The following is a 16759-nucleotide window of genomic DNA, read 5'->3' as shown; positions in this document are numbered from 1 at the left end:
ATTTTTCACAACCAGTGTAAATCACCATTCTAAGATATATTTCCCTAACCATACTCAGATTTCATTATACAATAACCATATAGATTATTCACATACCACACGATTTTTGTATTTGAACATAATCCAATAAACAGCCAAGTAATACCTCATAGTATATTTAGTTAATATGATGAAAACCAAGTTTTCCACCGTTCATCTCATTTGAAATACCATAAGATATAACCATAATTTATAAAACCCCTATTTGAACTGTTGGATTTTGAAATAACACTGAAATCATGAATATACATACATATAACGCAGTTTAATCGTTCAATTTTGATAAAAACCTAACTTAACTTAATCCCCTTACCTGTTTCTAAAAAAGAAATTGATTTCGTTCAAAAAATAGGAAACCCTAGTTTTCGAATTTGCCGCCAAAAACAAAACGACAAGCTGAGAGAGAAGGGAGAGATGATCGGAGAATAAACATGGGCTCCAGGTAAGCCAACAAGAGAGAGAGAGAGCCACGAGAGAGTGAGAGTAGAGAGAGAGAGAGTCCCAGGAGTCACTTGAAGAGAGAGAGAGAGAGAGAGAGAGAGAGATAGGAATTTAAATTATGAAATAAAATGTGTTGCTTAGCCCTTAAGTAAGCAAACCCGCAGGAAAACCGTCGATAGTTTTTCTGAGCTTGACAAAACCATCGATGATTTGGCAGTTGACTGTCCTCGATTGACTGTAACCATCGATGGTTTTCCTTGAGGTCAGTGAAACCGTTGACGGTTTGGGGTCCTGCCAAACCAATTTCCTCTTTTCCTTTTCTTTTCCTTTATTTCTATCTTCTTTTATATTTACAATCTCTCTTCCTTATAAAAATTTCATCCTTGAAATTTGCTAACCATCACCAATCACACTCTCTAGAGTTTTCCTTAAAGAACGTTCCAGCTCTACAGAAGAGTCGATAGCCACCCACATAGCGGCCCCATCCCAAGTTTATTAATTACCCTTACTTATGGCGGAGGAATACCGTGGTTACACACAATGTCTCGGGAGATTACAATACCCATAAAAAACTCTCTCAAAGACCATTCATATTCTAAAACTGTAAACACACCGACAAAACTAAACAAATCTACCTTACACAACCTATATACACAAACCAAACACTTACCTGTGTTGTCATACTAACTTGTCTTGCACTGAGTTTCTTTGAAAAGTTGTGGGTACTTCCGTCGTATCTCTTCCTCCAACTCCTAAGAAGCCTCCTCTACTGTGTGATTATGCCACGACACTTTCACTAATGGTATTTCCTTAGTACGCAATTCCTGTATTTTTTGATCCAAAATCTGAATTGGTACCTCCTCATAGGATAGAGTATCTCCAACTTCCAAAGATTTTTATTTTATCACGTGTGAAGGATCTGGAACGTACTTCCTCAGCACTGATACGTGGAAAATATCATGAACCCTAGACAAGGCTGGGGGTAACGCCACTCGGTAGGCGACTGGACAAATCATTTTCAGAATGTCGAATGACCCGATGTACCTTACCTTTCTTCCCAAATCTCATCACTCCTTTCATCATAGCCATCCTCAAAAATATCATATCACCTATCTCAAACTCCAGTTCTCGCCGGCATGTATTTGCATAGCTCTTTTGCCGACTTTGTGTTGTTTTAATCCTTTCCCTAATGAGCTTGACCTTTGCAGAGGTCTACTGAACAAGTTTCGGCCCTAACATCTGCCGCTCACATACTTCATCCCAGTATAATAGAGATCAGCACCTTAGACCATACAATACCTCATATGGTGCCATCCTGATACTGACCTGATGACTGTTATTATAAACAAACTCAACTAGCGGTAGATATCGAATCCAACCATCCTCAAAATCGAGCACACATGCACGTAGCATATCCTTTAGAATCTAAATGGTCCTCTCAGACTGTCCATCAATCTATGGATGAAACGCGGTTCTGAAAGTAAGTTGAGATCCTAAGGCATCTTGCAAACTCTTCCATAACTGAGAGGCAGACTGTGGATCTCAGTCTGAAATAATGGATACCGAAACACCATGAAGTCGTACAATCTCCTACATATAAAGCTCTGCCAGCCTATTCATAGAATAATTGACTCTAATTGGAACAAAGTGGACAGTCTTCGTTAGTTGATCAACTATTACCCATATAACATTTTGTCCATGCACCGTTGAAGGCAATGTCATTGCAAAGTCCATAGAGATATGCTTCCACTTCCACTTAGGGATATTAAGTGGTTGAAGTGGTCCCATTGGCCTTTGGTGCTCTACTTTCACCTGCTAACATGTCAGAAAATGTTTTACAAATCTGACAACCTCCCTCTTCATGTTACTCCACCAGAAGGATTCTCGTAGATCTTTATACATCTTTGTGCTCCCAAGATGAACAATATAGAGAGAGCGATGAGCCTCCTCCAAAATCATCCTTTTAATTTCTACGTCATTAGGTACACATATCTTGGTATGAAATTTGAAAATCCCATAATCAGAGATATTGAAGTCTGTTTGCTGCTCACTCCGTACTTTCTCGACAATTTTTATCAATTCTTCGTCTCTCATCAGAGCGGTTTTAATTCTTTCCTGCAAGGTTGGTTGAATAACCAGACTAGCCATGAACGCCTGGTGCTTCCATTCTACTAACTCCACACCTACCCTTTCTAGGTCCATTATGATCCGATATTGAGCTACAACTGCTGATACTAACACACTCACTAATTTTTGACTCAACACATCAGCTACCACATTAGCCTTTCTCAGGTGGTAACTAATGGTACAATCGTAGTCCTTTATCAACTCAAGCCATCTTCGCTGTCTCATGTTCAACTCCTTTTAGGTGAAAAAGTACTTAAGACTCTTATGATCAGTGAAGATCTCGCATCGTTCACCGTATAGGTAATGCCTCCAGAATTTTAACGCAAAAACTACTGCTTCCAGCTCCAACTTGTGCGTAAGATAATTCTTCTCGTACTCCTTGAGTTGGTGAAAAGCATACGTGATAACCTTTTCTTGCTACATTAAGACACACCTGAATCCTTTATGGGATGCGTCACTGTAGATCACGAATCCACAATCTCCTGATGGAATGGTCAATACTGGGGTAGTGACTAGTCGTTGCTTCGATTCCTAGAAGCTCTACTCGCACTCACCAGTCCACTCAAATATCATGTTCTCCCTCATAAGGCATGTTAGAGGACCTGACAGTCTAGAAAATCCCTTTACGAACCGACGATAGTATCCTGCCAAACTTAAGAAACTTCTGACCTCCTGCACATCTTTTGACCTTGCCCAATTAACTACCGCCTCTATTTTACTCAGGTATACTGATACACCCTCTTTGGACACTACATGTCCCACAAATGCAACTTGTTCCAACTAGAACTTACATTTCTTAAATTCAGCAAATAACTTATTTTCCCTAAGTACATGAAGTACCAGTCTCAAATGAGCTTCTTGCTTCGCAAGGCTCCTCAAATAAACTAGAATGTCATCGATGAACACCACCACGAATTGATTTAAGTACTCATGGAACACCCTGCTCATCAGATCCATGAATACCACAGGTGCATTCATCAAACCAAACGACATCCGTCTTTGGTACATCCTTTGATTTAACCTTCGCCTGATGATACCCGGAATGCAGAACGATCTTGGAGAAAACCTATGTACCCTGTAGTTGGTCAAACAGATCGTCAATATGGGGTAACGGGTACTTGTTCCTTATTATCACTATATTGATTTCCCTATAGTCGATGCACATTCTTATCGACCCATATTTCTTCTTTACAAACAACACTGGTGCTCCCCAAGGTGATACTCTCGGCCTAATAAACACCTTATTAAGTAGTTCTTATAGTTGTTCCTTTAACTCTTTTAGTTCAGCCGGAGCCATTTTGTATGGAGCTTTTGAAATTGGTGTCGTCTGTGGATTTAACTTAATGGAAAACTCCACCTCGCGATCAGGAAGCAATCCTTGTAAGTCCTCCCAAAAAACATCTGAAAACTCCGTTACCATGGGAATATCCTCCAGCTTAAGTCCCTCCCTTGATGCTTCTTTCACAAACGCTAGGTACCCCTGGCATCCCTCCAGAAGTAGTCTCTTTGTTTGAATAGTTGAAAGAACATGTGGTGCAGGACATACACATGACCCTACAAATTTAAACTCCTGCTCACCAGGAGGTCTGAACACTACCTCCTTCCTATGGAAGTCAATACTCGCATAATTGGATGTTAGCCAGTCCATCCCCAAAATGACGTCCCCATGCATGTAAAAAACAATCAAGCTAGCAGGTAGCCTTCTCCCTTGAATCTCTGCTGGTTAGTCTCTAATCACTTTACTATGCACTACGACTGACCCTGTCGGTGTGACCACCGCTAACACGACATCTAACAACCGAGTCTCTACCTCGTACACTTTAATAAATCCCCGAGATACAAAAGAGTGCATCGCACCGGAGTCAAACAACACAATGACACTATTTGAAAAAATGGAAATAGTACCTGTCACCACATTGCCGGCATTCTCCACATCTCTCGGTGTAAGCGAGTACACCCGCGCCTAGGCGGTGCATCTCTGCTGACCACTTCTGGGTGCCTGGTTACCTCCCCAATACTGATGTTGTGGAGGTGTGTTATTCTATGTTGCATAACAGTTCTGCGCCATATGTTCAGCCCTACCACACCAGAAGCAGCCAACTGCTCCACCCCTGCACTCGCCCCAATGCCTTTGATGGCATCTAGGACAGGTAAGATGTGATGAATCTCCTTGATGGGCTCGATATCACATCCCCTGTCGCTGACCCGTGAAATGACCAGGCCTCCTCCATGAACCCTGGCTGGTGTTGGTCTGAAATCCTTGAAGCAAAGGCCTCTTCTTCTTGTTTGCTACTCTCACACCCTCCTGAATGCTCGCGTCAACTACCATGGCCTAGTCCACCAGTTCAAAAAAAACTAGAGGCCAACAACGCCACCACCTGTGTGTGTATTCCTTGCCTCAAACCTATCTCAAACCTCCGGGCCTTCTTTTGCTCGTCTAAAATCATGTAAAGGGTGAAGCGAGATAGCTCGACAAACTTGGTCGCGTATTGCTGCACAGTCAAGTGTCCCTGAGTCAGATTCAGGAACTCCTTTGCCTTAGCCTCTCGGATAGTAGCAGGGAAGTACCTATCGAAGAAAACGTCCTTAAAATGGCTTCAGGTCATAATCGCAGGTCCTGGCCGATGTTCCTCCACTAGCTTTACCACTCTCCACCATTGTTTAGCCTCCCCCACCAATTTAAAAGAAGGGTACTACACCTTCTGCTCATCTATGTAATGCAGCACACCTAGCAGCTCCTCTATCTCTTGAACCAAATCTTCACTTGCAATTGGGTTCACTCCTCATCGCAGCCGGAATTTAGAGTTTAATGTGGGTAATCATGTGTTTCTGAAGATAGCTCCGATGAAAGGGGTTATGCGATTCGGGAAGAAGGGTAAAATTTGTCCTAGGTTTATCGGTCCATTTGAGATTCTAGATAAAGTGGGGCCGGTAGCCTATAGGCTAGCTTTACCACCTGTCTTATCCAGGATCCACGACGTATTCCATGTTGCTATGTTGAGGAAGTATGTCCCAGATCCTTCTCATATCATCAGTTATAATGAGTTGGAGTTTAGTGATTCACTGGGGTATGAGGAGGTACCAGTACAGATTCTGGATAGGAAAGTGCAGGAGCTACGTAACAAGAAGATTCCTCAGGTAAAAGTTTTGTGGAGGAATCATGCAGTAGAAGAGGCTTCTTGGGAATCCGAGGAGCAAATGAAGCAGAGGTACCCGCATCTATTCCAAGAAGGTTGATTGGATGAAATGTAAGTAATTAGGTAGTTTTTTTTTTTTGCAGGTACATGTAATGGATAATTAGAGTAGCATTTTAGTTTTGGAAGACGTTTCTTTTGTATATGTAATCCCCCAGGAGTCGGAATGTAACCACGGTATTCCTCCGCCATAAGTGAGGGTAAGTAATAAAATAAGTAGACCCCTTTTTCCTTATTAAGGGATGACGAGTTATGTGAACAGCAAATTCCGAGGACGAAATTTTTATAAGGAGAGGAGGATGTAACGACCTGAATTTAGAATGGTATTTAAATAATAAAGAGAGGAAAATGGAGACCGGAAATAGAAGAAGGCCATCGACTTCGTCGATGAAGACTTAAGAGAATTCATCGACGAACACAGGGGGCTCGTCGACGAGAAAATACCGAGAGAGGGGGGCAGCGTTAATTTCATTGACGAATACAGGGTCTTGTTGATGAATTTAATGAAGGACTTGTCGACGAGGTGACGTGTCTCGTCGACGAAATCCCCTGTCTATAAATAGGAAAATCCGGATTTTTAAGCTTCTCTAAGAAGCTAACTCTCTCTCTCTCTCTCCCCCCTTCGGTTCTCTCCCTTTCTTTCATCGATTTCGAGCTAGATCTTCGTCGGATCGACAATCCGAAGTCACCACGACTCTCCTCGGAAGTTCTCTCCAAATCTACTGGAGCGGATCGTTGGTGAAAGCTAGTTGGAAATCATCCCAGAGTTGAGGTAAGGCTTTTTAAGTCATATTTGGTCTTGCACTAGTTATAAGAAATGTTGTGCACATGAAAATACTGAAGTTTAATACTGGGGGTTTTCAGTTTCAGGGTATTGGTCAGGGAATCCCTCAGGTGTTAGACTTGAATACTTTTGGGTAAAAACTTTCTACTCAATATTTGAGTTTTTGACAGTTGAGGAAAGTATTATATGCTTAGAAATATTGAACTTTAATACTAAGAATTTCCATTTTCAGGGTGTTGATTTAGGAACTCTGCAGGTGCAGGGAAGATTTTCTTAGGGGCGTTGCAGGAATCAAGTAAGGGGATAAACTAAACTAGTTTGTTTTGAGAAAATGTATGTATATATATTTAGCATCTGATTTGCAGAAAATGTATATATATTTATATATATGTTTTATATTTGCAAAATACTGTGAAAATGATCGTATGATCGAATATTTAAAAATCCGTTTGTGTGGCATGAGTATAAAGTGTTATGAAATACAGTTTTCCGGAAATGTGGATGATATGGATTTTTATGATTAAAAACCAGCATACAGGCTGAGATTTTTACATGTTTTTTCGACGTACGGGCTATGTTATGTGACTGTGATTTGCCAGCGTATGGGTTGTGCTATGATTTGTTGGCGTACGGGTCGTGCTATGTGATTGTGATTTGCCAGCGTACGGGTTGTGCTATGATTTGCCGGCGTACGGGCCGTGCTATGTGGATGTGATTTGCCAGTGTACGAGTTGTGCTATGATTTGCCGGCGTACCGGCCGAGCTATGATAAAATGTGTAATACCGGCGTACAGGCCGATGATTTTGATGATATACATGTATATGCAAATTGATATGATTGATTTGGTAAGTAATGATATGAGATATTTATGTATCACGGTTTAAGTATATGTATATGATATCAGAACCTGGTTGGCTTGGTCTAGGCTCACACTTGCACGGTACTGTTGCTCTGTGTCCATGGTCTTCGTGATCATGATATCTACGTTAACGCCGCTGTACGGAGTAGTGTGAGATTGGATGGTCGATGTGGTTATTTTCAAGAAGTGTGCTGTTATCGCACCTGGTGTACGGACTAGGTTTGGCAGATGCATCGGACCTACAGACTACTGTTTGACTTGGCAGTAGTCGGCCAACCATTGTCAGGTCTCACCTTCGGGCCACACAACCTAGTCATGTGGTGGTAATACATGACAATAACCAACTAACCTACTAGGATTATTTTTATGTTATTATTATTATATGAGATGAAATATGACTATGAAAATGCAGTATGTTCTGCCATGTTTTGATGATATATGTATGTTTTCCCAGATTTGATAAACAGTTGCTGAATATGTTATGTATGATATATGTAGAACACAGAATACTCATGTTGCCACACACTGGTATTAGTTTATTTCCCTTACTGAGATGTGTCTCACCCTTTAATCTTATAAACTTTTCAGGAGCCTTGATAGGAGAGCGGGAAAAGCCCCACTGACCTAGTACTGGATATCTGCCCTTTTTTAAGGGTAAGTTTTTGGTAGGGATAGTTAGGTTTTGTGGGATTTGTCCCTAGATTTCATTTTTGGGATGTATATATAGAAGTACAACGATTATAGTAACTATGGTATATTGTGATATATGAAATGATGAGATGCATAAGATTGTATGTTTTCTGCTGCTAAGGCTTCTGCTGTATATTCTGATGTATCCCTAGTACACACGGGTCCAGGTGGATTATGACCTGCTAAGCTGGAATGTGAGATGTGTGGTAATGATTTCATGATGATATTATTATTATTAAAAAAAAAATATGTGAAAAATGAGCGGGTCGTCACACTGGTATTATAGAAAATACATATTTTTCCAACCACAATATAGTTCGCCTCAATATAACCCATTTTACTTAAATCACATATATGCATAAAAGAACCCATCCATATTGGACATTATGTATCACATATCACACCATTTATTTCCTCCATGGTACCTGGGTGATCAACCTAAACTAACTCAAAGCAACCATCTACAAGTACGTCTGTAGGCATCCGCAAGCTCAATTGTAGGTCCGATTGCCTTACCACTTCCTGGTTTGAACCCCAGGGAACGTACAACAACTCTACACAAGTCAATCGACTGAAATTGCCCTACACTTCCACTACAGTGTGGGTGCACTTAGCAAAATAATTCCCTAGCAACGATATCATACTCACAATACAACTGGTCCTCAGGGTTCTTAAACCATATCATGCAATTTAGGTAATGAAAACTGTAGTATAAATCTCATTTCGTATAAACCTGCCATTTCACATTCTCGGCATACAACCGTCACATCAAACCCCGGCATATAGCCGCCATATCACAATCCAGCTCTCAGCCGTCATATAAAACTCGGCTCTTAGCCTTTATATAAAACCCAGTATTTTATAGCAGCAGTTCCAGTATTCTTCACAAACAATTCCAGGATTTTTCACAACCAGTGTAAATCATCATTCTAAGATATATTTTCATAACCATACTCAGATTCGGTTATACAACAACCATGTAGATTATTCATATGCCACATGATTTTCGTATTTGAACATAATCCAATAAACAACCAAGAAATACCTCGTAGTATATTTAGTTAATATGATGAAAACCAAGCTTTCCACCATTCATCTCATTTGGAATACCATAAGATATAACCATAATTTATAAAACCCCTCTTTGAATGGTTGGATTTTGAAATAACACTAAAATCATGAATATTCATACATATAACGCAGTTTAATCTGTTCAATTTCAATAATAACCTGGCTTAACTTAATCCCCTTACTTGTTTTTGAAAAAGAAATTGATTTCGTTCAAAAAATAGGAAACCCTAGTTTTCGAATCCGCCACCGAAAACGAATCAGCAAGCCAAGAGAGAAAGGAGAGATGATCAGAGAGTAAACACGGGCTCCGGGTGAGCCTATGAGAGAGAGAACCATGAGAGAGTGAGAGTAGAGAGAGAGAGTCCCAAGAGTCACTCGAAGAGAGAGAGAGAGAGAGAGAGAGAGAGAGAGAAAGGAATTTAAATTATGAAATAAAATGTGTTGCTTAGCCCTTAAGTAAGCTAGCCCGTAGGAAAACCATCAACGGCTTTTCTGAGTAAAACCTTTGATGGTTTCACAGTTGACTATCCTCGGTTGACTATAACCATCGACGGGTTTTCCTGAACTCAGTGAAACCGTCGACAGTTTGGGGTCCTGCCAAACCAATTTCCTCTTTTTCTTTTCTTTTCCTTTATTTCTCTCTTCCTTTATTTATTTTCTTTTCTCTTTTTTTCGGGTTCGGGTCTCTACACTCATCCACATCCCATGCATCCATACACATACATGCATACATTCACGTATCAACACTACCCAAGCACACGCTAATACACAAACTAACACACTCATGTATATGTGTATACATGGGTGAGTACATACATTTATATATAGTTTTATGCATGTATATATATATATATATATATATATATATATAAAATATAAATGCACACACATGTATATCTCTCTTGTATTAATAAAAGTTAGGTGGGGGAAACTAATATCTAGATTTTCTCTTTTCTATTTATGCCCAATGTACTTCTTCAAGGCTTCTAAATTATGCTTTTAGGACTTCTGCACAGCTACACTTCTTCAATTTGTTCCTTTTGCTCATTCTTTTGTATTTTTTTCTCAACAGCTTATAGTTTCTCCTCTTTCCTTGAGAAGCTTTTACATCTCCTTCCTTTATTCTCAACAGAGTCCTGCCCCACCCTCAATTTGTTTTTTTTTTTTTTTTCACTCTCTATCTCACTTTCTTGATATGAGAAATTCAACTTCTCCCCCCCCCTGTTTGAGAAACTCCTATTTCTAGGCAAGGGGGGGGGGGGATAACCAATTGGGAGAAACCCATTTGATTGATCAATGAATTTTTAAACAATTAAGAGTGATTGGTCTAACCAATCGAGGGTGTCTGGCTTAATTAATTTTTTTCTTAACTTCATTCATTAACGCATTATTCCACCACTAACTCGCCCTTCTCTTTTGTATGCGCGGGTATAAACTTAAAGAGACTGGTCTACTAGAATCGTTACGCTGAAGCCTTTTTTTTCATGATTTTTTTTTTATTTTGTTGATTGTATTAATGAGAACATAGTATAAAACAATCCATTATATACATGCGTGAATCGGGTGGTGAGAATGAGCAAATTGAGAGACCACACCTGTGAGAAGACCCTAAAGGACATCAAAAGTAATATAAAAATAATTAAACAAAAAGAAATCTAAAGTTTTACTATATAAAGCTCGATACATAATGGGGTGTCTACAATAGTGAGCTTTTTTCAAGTATAAACATAACACTTAACTTTGAGGTGAAAATATATTTAAATAGTGAAAGTTAATACCAAATTATTCAATAGGGCAGCCTAATGAAAATTCAAAATTAGGTAGAAATTACTTTGATTAGTTGACTTATAACTTTGAAGACGTTGAAATCACTCTAAAGGGGTTTAAAAAAATTATTTTTTTATTTTATTGCACAAAATATATTTATTTGAAAATGTCAATATTACTTTTGGATTAATGTTATATTTATATTTAATGTGAAAAAACTTTATCATTGCAATTAATATTTTAAAAAATTACATCAATTCAATAGTCAAACATTTAGAATTTCAATATTTTTCCTAATTTTAAATTTCAACCTACAAATAATTGATTGAAAAAAGTAACTAAACCATTACATTTATTTTCACGTATCAATTCTATTGGCTCGGGAGAAGAGTCAAGAGGGAGGGTGAATGGACTCTTTCGCGTATTTTTTATTTTCTCTACAAAATAATAATCTTAGCAAGATACAAGCAATTATAACACAATATATAAAATGTAAATTGTGCACAAGACATATAGTAAAGAGTATAGGGTAGAGAAGCTTAACTCAAGGATTCCACAATCCACTATCGAACTCCTTCACCAGCAGAGAAGTCTTTACATAACGAGAGAACAAATCCCTTAGCGATCACCAAGAGCCTTCACGCAGGAAAAAATCCCTCAATGCTCACCAAGAGCCGCAAGGTTCACCAAGAAGCCTTGCAATTCAGTTCACCAAGAACCTTCGCAGTTTGGTTCACAAAGAGCCCTTTGCAACAAGAAGATGAAACACAAATCAATGCTCCTTAATTGAGCTAATATCAATTACAATACAATCCTCACACTGTTCTCTCAAGTAATGAATCAAACAAGATTAGAGAGGTAGAGAAAAATTGAGCACTTGATATGATAAACTAAATGCAAAGTGCTTAGTGTTGGTGTTCGAGAGATGTTATTCACTAAGAACTTGCAAAACCATAAAAATCATTCTTAAACAAGTCGATGGACTTGTATTTATAGGCAAAAATGTCAGGCTAGCCATTATGTGAACGTTGGGAGTGAATCTCCTTTGAATGGCTCGGAAACTAGCCGTTTTTCTACTCGTTGGTTCAAGTGCTTGATGCAAATCGTCAACTATGTGCCTCAATTTATAGACGAGTTAACCCAATTCATCGATGAGTTATCCTAATTCGTCGACAAGTCACCTGGGTAGAAAACACATTTGACTACTAGATTAATTCATTGATGACATGCTCGAATTCGTCGATGATCAGCCCTAATTCATCTATGATTCACCTGGGCTGAAAAATCCATTTAGCTACTAGTTTAATTCGTCAACGAGTAGGGTCAATTAGTCGACTAATTGCCCTTTTTTTCGTACTTGTATGCTTTTTATCAAATTAAACCATTATAGGATAATTGTACATGAAAGATATTAAGTCTAATGATAATTAGTACTTGTCCTTATGGATTTCCATTTGAATATAAGATATCTTGTTTTTTAAAATGCATTTGAAAGCTCATTTTGATATCTTATATAAAAGTTATACTAGATTTTCTTAAGTCTTTAGGACATAAAACTTGTTTTGACTCAGCCGGGACCAAGTATATAAAAGATTATAACACAAATACCACTTAACATTTGTCTCATTTGAAAACATATTTGAGTATATGATATTTTGTCAAACTCTTTGTTTTATCATTGAAAACCATGAGTGTGGAGTTTGTGACTAGTGAAATCCAATATACTATTGTGTCCTAGTATGCACATGCATTTGCTCAACTCTTGCTCATAAATCATGCGTGAAACAGAACTGCTAGAGTTACAATAGTTATTACCTCAAACACTCCTTATTACATATAATTTTACATTAACTCCCTTGGATGTGCTTGAGTTCTTCCGAGCGAGTGTCCTATTAATCTTTCATACTCGAACGTATACTCAGTCCGATATTTGCCTTTGATCTAGTACTTCATGTATCTGTCATTTGTACCTGTACTAAACATGATCTACAAAGATACGATAAACCTGGAACAACAAATAGGTTAATATCATCAAAACACATTAAACATGATTGTGTAGTCAGTGAGGCTAACAATCTCCCACTTTTTGATGATGTCTAACCTATTAAGATTTTACTTAATTTTTGCATTTGAATTTATACTTATCATAGTTGTATATGCAAAGATTAGTTTACCTAAAACCACTAATGGGTTGTTATCATCAAAACATGTATATTAAGTTCATGTAGCCATCAAGGCTAACAAATTCCTTTTACTCTGTTTGTTTGTTTGTTTGTTTTTGTTTTTGTTTTTTGTTTTTTTTGTTTTTGTTTTTTGAAGTTGCAATCTTTAATAATAAAGTAAGTGATTGAAATTTTTTTTAATAAAATGCATACACACGCATGCATACATACATGCATATTCAAACATTTCAGTGATGAATTTGATAAATTTATTTTAAGTTACTATCTCTTTGGCACTAATAGTGATGGACTTTAAGAAAGTCAAACAATGTGTGCATGATTTAATGTTATTAATAACATTTTGGTTCAAATTTGATTTATATTTATTTGATTGTATAGAAAAACTTTGACTGATGGGTATAATTTTAAAAAAATCCTATTCAAAATTATAAAAATAAAATAAAAATAGTGTTGGTGTTTTGAAGGCTAAAGAGAGCATGTTGTTCTCCTTTTATATTTATCTCTAACATTGCACACTAAAAGTGCGAAGAGAGGGGTGAATAGTGATTTGTGGTGATTGTGCGAATTACTATATATGACACTAATGTGTAGTTGCTATTTAGTATATAGTATTTAAATAACATTTTGGTTAAGCCATTAGAGTTAGAAAATTGACAAAACTTGAAGATCTTTCATTTGTCTTTTTGTATTTATTTATCTCTCTCAATTATAATTTTGTGTCCTCAAACTTTGTGTTTTTCTATTACCTTATGACACAAGAAAACCTTTTTTAAAACTTTAAATTTAGTGAAAAACCGTTTAGTTTAAAAAAAAAAAAGGAAATTTAATAGATGAGATAATAATGGACTATGTAGTACATAGTCCTAAGAACAAGTTTGTTAACCCAACTAAAATGTTGAATGTAGGGGGTGGTAAAACGTGTTAACGGGTCGAGTTCGGGTGTGTTGACTTTTTAAGTCTGATCCTTGTTTTGATGTGCATAAAGCACTCGTAACTCATGTGTGCATTTCGTGTTTGAACAAGTTTATATCTCAGCACACACATGAAGTAAAGGAAAAATGGAAGCCAAGACAGATCTTAAAACACATACAATCTGGCGCATTCCATGAAAGACAGAAGAGCAAAGAAGATTGAAGACATTTGACTGTTTCAATTATAATTGCATTTTTAGTTTTTGAATGTAATAATGCATTACATGCATGATGTGAATTATGAAAGCTCAGTAATGATCGTAGACTAACCTTAGGGACCACAACTTTCATGAAAAACCTTTTTCAATCAAAGGCAAAATTTATATAAGGTTTTAAATGAATTTATGGTTAAAAAGAGGGCAAAATTTGATTTTTATTGAGGCACGATTGATTGACCCTTTCTGTAACGACCCGAAGAATAATGGTATTTAAATAATAAAAGAAAGGGAAATGGAAACAAGAACAAAACGAGGTAGTCGACTTCGTCGACGAACGCGACATTGCAATTTGGATGGCATAATCCCGAGGAATTTTTCAACTCCTCGTCAACGAACACAGGGGATTCGTCGACGAGAAGATACCGAGAGAGAATATGTGGAAACCTGAAATTCGTTGATGAGGGTTGAAGTTCGTCAAGGAACTTTCTATAAGACTCGTCGACAAGGTGACGTGGCTCGTCAACAAATCCCGCAGTATAAATAGGGTTAAACGTGATTTTCACTTCATTTTCCAACGCTGAATCTCTCTCTCTCTCTCCTCACATGGTTTCTCTTCCTTCTCTCTTAGATTTCGGGCTGGATTTCCTCCGGTTCGAGGATCTGAAACCACCACGACGCTCCTGGGAAGGTTCTCTACAAATCTGTCGGAGCAGATCATTGGTGGGACTGAGGTGGAAACCATTCCAAATTCAGGGTAAGACCATCTACCCAATATTTGGATTTTTTACAGTTGAAGAAAGCATAGTACGCGTAGGGATATTGAACTTTAGTTCTTGGGAAATTTTGTTTTCAGGGTGTTGAACAGGGAACCCCGCGGGTGCAGAACAGATTTTCTTAGGGACTTTTCAGGAATCAGGTAAGGGGATAAATTAAGCTAGTATTTTATGAAAATATGTATATTGTTATAACATTTGATTTCAGGAAATAAATATATTTATATATGATTTATATTTTGTAAAATACTGTTGAAAATTATGGTATGTTGAATATGCGAAAGACCTGTTAATGTGGCATGAGTAAAAAAAATTGTTATGAAATACTATTTTTTGGGAATGTGTGAATGATACGGATTTTAGAATGGAAAACCGACGTATGAGCCGAGATTTTTATATATTCGCTGGCGTACGGGCCAAGCTATGTGTATGATTTGCTGGCGTATGGGCCGAGCTATGTGTATGATTTGCCAGTGTATGGGCTGAGCTATGGATATGTTTGTCGGCGTACGGGCCGAGCTATGGAAATGATTTGTCAGTGTAGGGGTTGTGCTATGATTTGCCGGTGTACAAGCCAAGCTATAGTAAAATGTGAAATACTGGCATACGGGGCGATGATTTTTCATGATATACATAAATATGCAAAATGATATGATTGATCTGATAATTAATGATATGAGATATCTATGTATCACAGTTTCAGTATATGTTATATGTGTTGACCTTATAGGTCACACCCTGGTTTTGATAATGACAAATACTCTTGTATTTAATGAATATCTAGTTCATGTGCAGGTCCATATTAGCAGATCATTAATGGCACGTGAAAGATCAAAACTTGAAGACAAATTCATACTCTTGATTGTAATATGTTTGTAGTGAAATTTGTCTGTAATAGTAATTAGGGTATTCGGATTGTAATAAGCACACACATCACATGTATTGTTTATTTTGTAAGTTGAAACCAAATCATAATGCAAAATGACCTTAGCATGACCTTAGGGTGTACCCTTCGATCGACCGACACCGGACTTTTTCGGTGTCTTCAAATTGGACCCCAAGTGACCCTAAGACACACACATTTACACATATGTTTGTTAGGCACTTGAATAGGGCTTGTTTGTTTCAAAGCGGGACCAAAATGCACATATGGTGCACTTTCGGTCAACCAACCAAGTTAGTTCATTTTGGCCTGGTCAACCGAAAACTCCCTGGGTCAACTGATTGACCAAGGCCCTGGTCGACTGAACCAGAACAATTCAAAAATCCCCAGTCGACCGAAACCCTCTTTGGTCAACATTTTGACCACCTAGTCGACCGAACCAAGTAGTTCAAAAAGTTCTGGTCGACCGAAACCTCCTTGGGTCAAAAGTTTGACCATCCGGTTGACCGACCACTTTTCTACTCCAACTACCTGATTGACTGGAGGGTCCTCGGGAGAAATCCCAGCGGTCTAGTCGACCGAACCAGGTAGTTCAAAATGCCCTAGTCGACCGAACCTCAGAAAATTGAGAAATCGCCCTCCCCTGGTCGACCAAGCCCTTCATTCAATATTTCCATGGTTGATCGAAGCATATGAGTCCTGGTCAACCGAAACCTATTCTGGTCGACCGGACCTCTCGGGTTGCCATCATTTTTACCGCGGGTTAAATGTTTTAAAATAGGGTTAAATTGGTTAAAATGTCATAAACTTTTTCAACA

Source organism: Malania oleifera, chromosome 10 (genome assembly GCF_029873635.1).
Source record: "Malania oleifera isolate guangnan ecotype guangnan chromosome 10, ASM2987363v1, whole genome shotgun sequence".
Lineage (NCBI taxonomy): Eukaryota > Viridiplantae > Streptophyta > Magnoliopsida > Santalales > Ximeniaceae > Malania > Malania oleifera.
Note: the sequence above shows the minus strand (reverse complement) of the source record.